Raw genomic sequence first — 9431 nt, 5'->3', positions numbered from 1 at the left:
AGGAAGAGTTGCACTGCAGTGGGGAGGGAGGCGGCTGCGCCTTTTATACGCTGCAGAATGTGCTAATTTGGCAGCAACTGCTCCAGCCACATCTCAGTCGCCAATCTGCTAAATATAGCTTAGCTCATCTCCACCAAACCACCCCCCCCCACACACACGCACCCCACCCCGAAAGACAACCATCAGGCTATCGAGATAGTTCCCCTTATAGATAAAAGAAAACTAATAATAACAATTTATTTTGAATAAAAATTCTATCTGTCCTTCGCCTACTTCAATATAGTTAAATCATGATGTAACAGATGCACAGAAAAATTAGAGTTCTGATCATCTTATAAAGTTAAGATAAATATTTTATTATGGCAAAATGTAGTCAAAGACTTGAACGGTCCCTGGAAAATGTAAACGGTAAGAAAACTTCTTATTTTGTCCTCTGCCTCGAGGTGTCATTAAATTCCGCAATGATATTAATTATTCAAAAATTTTTAGGAGGCGTCTTATTCCTATTTTATCTCTTAAATCAAATCATTGGAAAGTTTGCGTGCGAGTATGCATATATAAAACTCGATTCTTTGGTAAAAATGTTATGTTGCTCAATCGGAAAATTTCAGATTTCTTTAACTATTAATGAGCAAAATATGACTCGATTAAAAGGTGTTTGTGTTCATGTTATTTTTAGTTATATGTATTTTAAATAGAGAGAAAAAAAATAAGCCCGACAAACATATAGTGCGGAGAAAGTTTTATTTTAATGTGAGACAGAGCGCATTTTCAGCACTAAGTTTCAGGACAGCGCCTTCCGCAGTGCTGTGTTTGAGGAAGGTGTGACCTTTGCTATAGAGTGATAAATACTACTGTATAAAGCTATAAAAACCATGTGCCAATAAGTATATAGAGCTTTTAAAACGGAAGGTAGATATAACTACAGTCTTTGAATTTCTTTGATTAGATTTTGATTAAAAGTTGGTAGGATCCAGTGACTGAATAACGCAGAATCTTAGCAGTTGACTTTGAGTTTACCGCCAGAGATTAACAATTAAATTCCATTTTTGAAGCGAGCTTTTTGCATTAATACCTTATGGTATAAGTTGATTTTGCAAATTATTTTCAAAGCATTCAGTAATTAAAATAGGCAGTATAAAGTCGATTTTCTGGGTTTTGTTCCACTATGACAACCCGACCCCCCCACCCCCACCCTGTTGTCTCGATGAAAAGTCATTTATCCCAACTAGTGCGGAACGACGGAAGATTGACAATTGTCTGTTGATGACAGTTTTTCTTTAATTGTTCTGTAGACTTCACTCAATCAAATCTTCATTAATATGTCTTTATCCGTAAAAAAAAAGGCAGAATGGACGCTGACTCAGATAAGCTAAAATTAGGAGGAAAATCTTTCATCCGCATTTTTGTTTGATGTGAAGTTTCAAAATCAGCATTGAGCAATGACGTCATGATCCTGCACGTGTCTATTTAACAGAACAGCTAACAGAATTAAGTCATCCCACCTAGCTGCTAAAGGGCGAGATACCCGATTGTCGCATACTTTCCTTCAAAATTAGCTCAGAATAAAGATCGGATTGGGATTCTTTCAGTTCCCCATGACTCAGCAATACATACAGAAAGCCTCTGCCCGCTTTTTGAAGCAGCTTTTCAATGATTCCTTCGCTGCTGCTCGGTCCCCTGAGGCTTGCGAATTCCATCGTGTCAAATGCAAGTTTATTTTTCCTCTGCACTTCTAAAATTTATAACGATTTGTCAAGATGCATATGTCCAATGGAGCTTATGGTTATCCTGCCAACAGAAGAATGGTGCAAAATGGAAAATATATTCACTGGATTTCATCGAAACATATAAAACATAACTCTGTCCTGACGTGATTCTAGTATCTTATGGAAGCATAGTATTTAAAAAATATACACTGCTCTCTATACTCATGTTGATTTACTGTTGTTTTGTTTATGGTGCATAAATTGAGTCATTTTTTCTTGTTATCTTCCTAGTAATTAACTCCATTTGTGTAAACATGTTACCCATATTTCAAAACACCTTCCAATCTTTTTATATTCTCAGTGACTGAAGGTGTAAATGCCTGACCTTTGCACAAAGCTAAAAAGTGCAAAATATAATATTCCACAATAAAAAGTCTGCACTAGAATGTTTCTAATTGTCTTTTAAAATATTTCAACATTTTTCACCGTCTTTAAAAATGGTTAAGAGAGAGCCCTGTGTCACATCTGTGCATTCTGAGTAATTGCAATGTGTAGCAATTAAAAAACATTTCAGCAAAGCTCTTATTTTAGATTTCTGTGCTTTTCATACAGTATATAAAGTAAAAATGGCTCGAATGAGGATGATATGGAAATAATGCGCCAGTGGGAGTTCATAATGACGAGAATGAGCTGAGAAAAAGAGGGAAAGTGAATGAAAGGATGACGAGTGGACAAAGTGAAAAGGGAAAAGCTTCTCTGTGTGATACCTATTCCTGATCTTGGCATGGTTCCTTAATGATGTTATAGCTAGGGTGGGGGGGGGGTGGGTTGGAGGGGAGCAGTAGTGGGGATAAACTCCCACTACCTGTTAAATGTTCCCAATGGTGTCCATCTTAAATAGCCTCTGACAACTAAGTACAACTCCTGTCTTTCATATGTGGCTTAGCTGTATCCGAGATGCTAAGTCTGGCAGAAGCGTTTCTACTGACAAAGGAAGGGGCAAAGGTGGGTTTACCAGCACCTTGCAACCAGTCGCTTCAGGCTCATCAGCTGTGGAGAACAGCTCACCTAGGAGAAGAAAAGCTCTGATCTCAAACCTCCACTGCCTTGTGGCTATACCCTTCACGGGGAAGGCTTCGGGAGAAAACCCTGAGGAGTTCCTGAGGATACTGGGTTTCCACACTGACTGGCAACTCCTGCGATACTGCTAGTGCCAAACAGTATCAGTGTCTGCTATTCACTTGGATTCATCAGTTTCATGGAGAGGGGGGTGTATGCTGCATGGGCAACAGCTTGCTCTCCATATTGTACTGCCCTCTACTGCATATTGACAGCCAGAATGCAACATTCATGGTGGACTCCAACACACGGAGGGTCTCAAATAGATCGAGGCAATTAAAAGGTTATCCACTTTCATCCATCTCGCCTTTCAGGCCCTTCTCTCTCATCTCCACTCTGCGTCAATGTCTCACTCCAAAGGATAATGGAAATGACAGAAGAAGTACAGAGAAAGGGACAAGGAACCAATGCCTGTGCTACAGAAAGAGCAGACATTTGCATTCCTCAGTTTCTTCACTTGGCTCCTTTCCATAAATTTCTGACCCAAATTGGAAAAAGAGAAAAAATAGATGAGAAGGAGCACTAAGGCTGCATTAAAAATAAGAAAGTCAAGAAAGGGGAAGTCTGTGTGATGAATACAAATGTGAAAACATAAAGTAGGTAAGAGGGGGGATCCAGTAATCTTTGGCTGACTACATCTCTCTTTAGACCAGAGGTCCTCAACTTGGGGTCCATAGCATAAAAAAGGTTGGGAAACCCTGCTTTATATGCTGCAGTTCAATCTTTTTACATTTTGCTGCAGATGCAATAGATGAGAGGTAACTATTCATTCACTATTTCTTGGGTTTCAGTGAAAATATACCCAGCTGTCTTCTGAGTGACGCTGATGTGGCCATGTTATATAAAGCAACAGAATATTATTTTATTTCTTCTTTTTAATCCCACGGCATTTTTTATTATAGAAGATGAGATGGATGCCATTTTGTTCTTTTATGTCAGTGTCGTCAACTCTTTACTAACAATCTAAAAAAAACCCCAATGACCTGCTTTCACCCAATGATCCTATATACTCCTCTCCTTCAAATATTTTCTAGGAAGGTACTTATCGAAAGAGTTCTACAAAGTAACAGGTTATTATATAAATAAATTTCTCTTGACTAACAATGCACACAAATTGCTGAAGGAGCTCAGTAGGTCAGGCAGCATCTATGAAATGAATAAACTGTCAATATTTTCAATAAGGCTCTTCATAAGGACTGAAAAGGAAAGGGGAAGATGCCAGAATTTCTCATGTTTAAAATTTCTCTTGACCTCTTTTCCTAGTATATTGGAGATAATCTTAGAGCCATAGAAAGATATAGCACAGAAACAGTCCTTTCAGCCTATCAAGTCTGTGCTGACAATCAGCCACCACATTAATCTCAATTTTACACCCTCCAGACCCTTACCGGTCCCCTACACACTAGGGGCAATTTACAGTGGCCAATCCACCACTCAGTCTAGCTTTGGCACTAAAATGTAAGAAATGGTGGAAATAGCAAAGCTATTTAAATAGGAAATTAGAAACAGTGGAGGTGAAAAGTCTTATTTTTATAAATATGGAATTTATAAATATAGATGAACAAAATGGCGCAATGAAGATGGAAAATGATGGAAATTGTCAGCAAATCAGGCAAGATCCATAAAGTGGTTCTGGTTGATGATCATTCAACAAAACTAAATTATATTAACTAGGTCTGTATTCCTTAGAATATTAAAAGATCATAAGATATTTTAATCAATGGTGTCAACCTGTAGCTACATATGAGGAAGCAATAACCTTTCTTCATAAATCTAGAACTAGGCAATATAACCCCCAAATAAAAGAATCTAACAGTGATGTTAATAAGCAACTGTAAAGAGTTGTCCAGTGAAGGCTGTGCAAAATACTTACTGAGTTTGCACACCATTTCTTTATCTCCAGCACCATCTTCCAGTGGCCTGATTGCCTTCTTTTTACTCTTTTATTGTATCTGAAAAAAGACTTTTATATTATTATATTATCATTATTATTATTATTAGCTAACATACCATTGTATTTCATCTTTTCTCTCCTTATGACCTTTTTAGTTGCCTTCTGTTGTGTTTTAAAAGCTTTCCCATCTTCCAGCTCCCCACTAATTTTTGCAATATTGTATCCCTCTCATTTGCTTTTATGCTGTCCTTGACTTCCCTCGTCAGACATAGTTGTCTCATCCTCTCTTCAGAATATTTCTTCTTCTTTGGGATGTATCTGTTCTGTGCCTCCCAAATGTCTCCCAGAAACTCCAGCCATTCCTGTTCTTCCATCATGCCTGCCAGTGTACCTTTTCATTCAACTTTAGTCAGCTCCTCTCTCATGCCTCTGTAGTTCCATTTACTCAACTGTAAAACTCACACATCAGATTTTAGCCTTTCTGTTTCAAATTGTAGGGTGAATTCTATCACATTATGACCACTGCCTCCTAAGGGTTACTTTACCTTAAGCTCCAGTTGAACTGGCTGAATCTGGGCAAAACTGGTCAACGGGTTTGAGTCAACAAACTGTGTAAAATGGCTGAGGCTGGCTTACTCCAGTCAAAACTGGCTAGCACCATCTGAAGCCAGAGCTAACTGACCTGAACCAGCTCAAAACCTGTTTGAACCATTTTGGGATTATAATATTATGGCATAACTGTGGATTAACTAAAATAAAAAGCAGTCTGCAAGAAGTAAAAGCAGCACACACTTTAATGGGACATTTTGATTCTATCCCATTAAAACAACAGAGGGGAAGACAATGGATGCATGCCCCTGCCATTAGTATGTTGTTGCCTATGCAGCAGACTCCCCTTCTCCATGCAGTTGACGAATCTAAAGGAACGGCAAAGACAGATACCGTTTGGTAGCAGCAGTGTCTCAGGATTTGCCAGTCAGCATTGAACTCAGTAGGGCACTGCCTTACGAACTCCAGCTCTAGATTTTTCCTTGGGCTTTACTCCCAAAGCCTTTCCCATGAGCCGGTATAGCCACAAGGCAACGGAGGTTTGAGATCAGAGTTTTCCTTCTCCTAGATGAGCTGCCAACGATGGCTGATGAGCCCCATCTGCCCAAAGCGACTGGCATTAAGGTGCTGGCAACACACCTTTGCCCCTTCTCAGTGGAAACGTTTCCACTGGGCTTAGTAGCCAAACCATGCATGAAGGCTAGGAGCTGGACTTGGTTATCAGAGGCTATTTGAGACAGACGCCATTGGGAGCACTTAATACGTAGTGGGAGCTTATCCCCTTTACCGTCCCCAGCTAAAACAACCTAAAGAAACCTGCAATTTTTTTACTCTTTATACATATAACTAAAACCACAAGGCTACTAAACAGCTTCCTCCCACAGGCAGTCAGACCGCTAAATAGCTGCTCTACCTGACTCTGCTTTGGACACTTTTAACTCGCACTGGACACTTATAACTTGATTTTAACTGACATGTGGCTGTTGTGTTTTACTATTTATTGTTGTGTTTATTATTTAGTGTTGCGTTTGTTATGTTATGATTGCACTGCTCCTGGGAAACGCTGTCTCATTCTGCCCTGCAGAGCTGATGTACGGTTAGAATGACAATAAAGTTTTTTGAATCTTTGAATCTTTGAATCTTGAATATGAAAAATACATTTGGTTTCCACCTTTATATTATTAGCTAGCTTACCTTCATATTTCATATTTTAACTCATTATTGCTTTTTAGTTGTCTACTGTTGTTTTTTAAAAGCTTCCCAATACTCCAGTTCTCCACCACTTTTTGCAACATTAGAAACCCTCTCTTTTGTTTTTATGCTGTCTTTGATTGCTCTTTTCAGCCCACAGTTGCACCATCCTCCCTTTAAAATACTTCTTTGTTGGGATGAATCTATCCTGCGCCTTCCAAATGTCTTCCAGAAACGCCAGCCATTGCTACTCCTCCATCCTCTTGTGTCCTGCTGGTGTCCCATCCCAATCAACTTTGGCCAGCTCCTTTCTCATGCCTCTGTAATTGCCTGTAATCTACGGTAATACTGATAGATCAGATTTTAGCTTCTCCCTCTCAGACTGCAGGGTGAATTCTATTATATTATGAACATCGTGTCCAAAGCCTTACTTTTTCTTAAGCTCTGCTTGGAACCGACTGAAACCAGTTTGAACTGGTTTGACTAGACTGAAACCGGGTTAAAACCGTTAGAGGGCAAAAACCGGTTCAAACCAGCTGAATCTAGTTTGAGCCAGCTGAAAATGGGTTGACCAGTTTTGAACTAGCTGAAACCAATTCGAACTGGCTGAACCTGCTTTGAACATTTTGACTGGCTGAAACCAGTTTTTATTTAGCTGAAACCAGAAGGAATACAAGCTAGAAGGTGATGTAGGGGAGAAGGCTGCAGATTTCTGGGGGGAGGGGACGGGAGTGGGGGGTGAAGTGAGCAACTGAGAATTGATAGCTGGAAAAAGTAAAGGGCTGAATAAACAGGATTCTGATAGGAGAAAAGATTTGGTAATGGGAGAAAGTGAAGGAGGGGCAGCATCAGACAGAGGTGATGGGGAAGTGAGGGAAAGAAAAGGGTAGGAGGTAACCAGAAAGTGGAATGGAAAAAGAGAGCACTGGGAGGGGGGCAAAATTACTGGAAGAATGATTATCAGAGAAATCGATGTTCATGTCGTGAAGTAGGAGGCTACCCATACGGAATTAGGCCATTAGGCCCATTGAGTCTGCCCCCTAATTCCTTCATGGCTAATTTATGATCCCACTCAGCCCCATTCTCCAGCCTTCTCCCCATACCCTTTGACACCCTTCCTAGTCAAAAACCTATCAACCTCTGTTGTACGTATATCCAGTGACTTGGCGTCCACAGCTGTCTGTGGAAATTTACCATCCTCTGGCTAAAGAAATTTCTCCACATCTCTGTTCCAAATAGACGTCCCTCCGTTATGAGGCTGTGCCCTCTGGTCCTAGACTCCTCTACTATAGGAAACATCCTCTCCCCGTCCACTCTGTCTGGGCCTTTTGATATTCAATAGGTTTCAATGAAACCCCCTCTTGTTCTAAATTCCAGCAAGTACAGGGCCAGAGCCATCAAACGCTCCTTATACATTAACCCTTTCATCCCTGGGATAATTCTTGTGAACCTCCTCTGGACCCGCTCCAAAGCCAGGAGAACTTTTCTTCGATAAAGGTGGTCAGACCAATGCCTTATAAGCCCCAGCACTACATCCCTGCTTTTACATTCTAGTCCTCTTGAAATGAATGCTAGCATTGCATGTGCCTCCCTTACCATTAACTCAACCTACAAGTTAACCTTCAGGGAATCCTGCACAAGGACTCCCAACTCCTATCTCAAGCTATCTGAGGTATTTATATTTATTGTGGTTTCTGAATTGGTATTGTGTTCTTCATCTTGTGTTTTTATTTTGCTTCTCCTGAATTGGATCCAGAATAACAATATTTTTGTTCCCCTTTGTGTACTGGAAAAGACATTCGACAATCTTGGATATTGAATCTCTGATTTGGGAATTTTCTCCTCATTTAGAAAATGGTCTATGCCCTTATTCCTTACACCAAAGTGCATACCCATGCACTTCCCTACAGTACAGTCCATCTGCCACCTCTTAAGTGGCAGACAATACCTGAAAATTATTAATTTTTATTTTCCTACTGGCAGAGATCTTTAATGTCTAAAAGAAACGCATTGAGGTAGATATGCAGGCAAGTGTCATATCCGCAAGATCCTACCGACTGGTAGAATAACCCTTTGGGGCTTGGCCTACTTTTGTTTTCATGAAGTGGGTTCAGATTGTAGATACTTTGCTGCAGCTAAGCTAATTAATTTTCCTTTAATCGACTGCACGTTGTGAATCTTACAAATATGAGAAATGACGGTAACTGTATAATTCCTATCTATATAAAGCTCTCTCACTTTGAATAAATCCAATAAACCTTCTAGCCTATCTTTCATCTTCTGGTCAACTTGTGTACGTTTCAGAATTATATCGGGATTCCGGTAAAGCGCCTGTCGATTTGAGGGGCCCCAGGACTAATGGTAACTCTAACATTTTCCAATTTTAGTGTGTGTTTTTATCAGATACTATCAGAATAGCATCAGTCTCATTGATTTAAATGGATGAGTCGATGCTTGAAATAAAACGCTAGGATAGGATTGCCCCTCCAAACGTGGTCTCCATTGTTCCCTAAATCCAGATTTAGTATGCCTCAGTAAGAGCCAAATAAGTACACTACTGCCATGAAACCCAAGATTTCAATTCATCATTAGCAGCAGAGCACGCTGAAAGGTTGCTCTTAACATAATTCCTTGTGATGTGCAACAAATATTAGTAAAAAATTGTAGGTCTGCAAATTAATATGGATACCTAACCACTACAAACCGGGTGAAATCCTTCCTCTGTCTTACGTATGTTCTCTTATTTCTTCAGATTTTACTCTTAAATTACTACATAATTTAACTCTTTACAACGGTATTAATCCCGCTTTAAACATCGACATTGCTTAATCCAAGCGTAACATTTTGCAAGATCTTGATTAATTGTAGACAGTCGGAAAGTTGTAATTCTAAACTGTGTTTAAGATACAAACACGGATTCATTTTTTAAAAAATTATATTTTCGTATACGAGATCTTTTCGGTCTTCAT

The sequence above is a fragment of the Mobula hypostoma genome, chromosome 27 (genome assembly GCF_963921235.1).
Source record: "Mobula hypostoma chromosome 27, sMobHyp1.1, whole genome shotgun sequence".
Lineage (NCBI taxonomy): Eukaryota > Metazoa > Chordata > Chondrichthyes > Myliobatiformes > Myliobatidae > Mobula > Mobula hypostoma.
Note: the sequence above shows the minus strand (reverse complement) of the source record.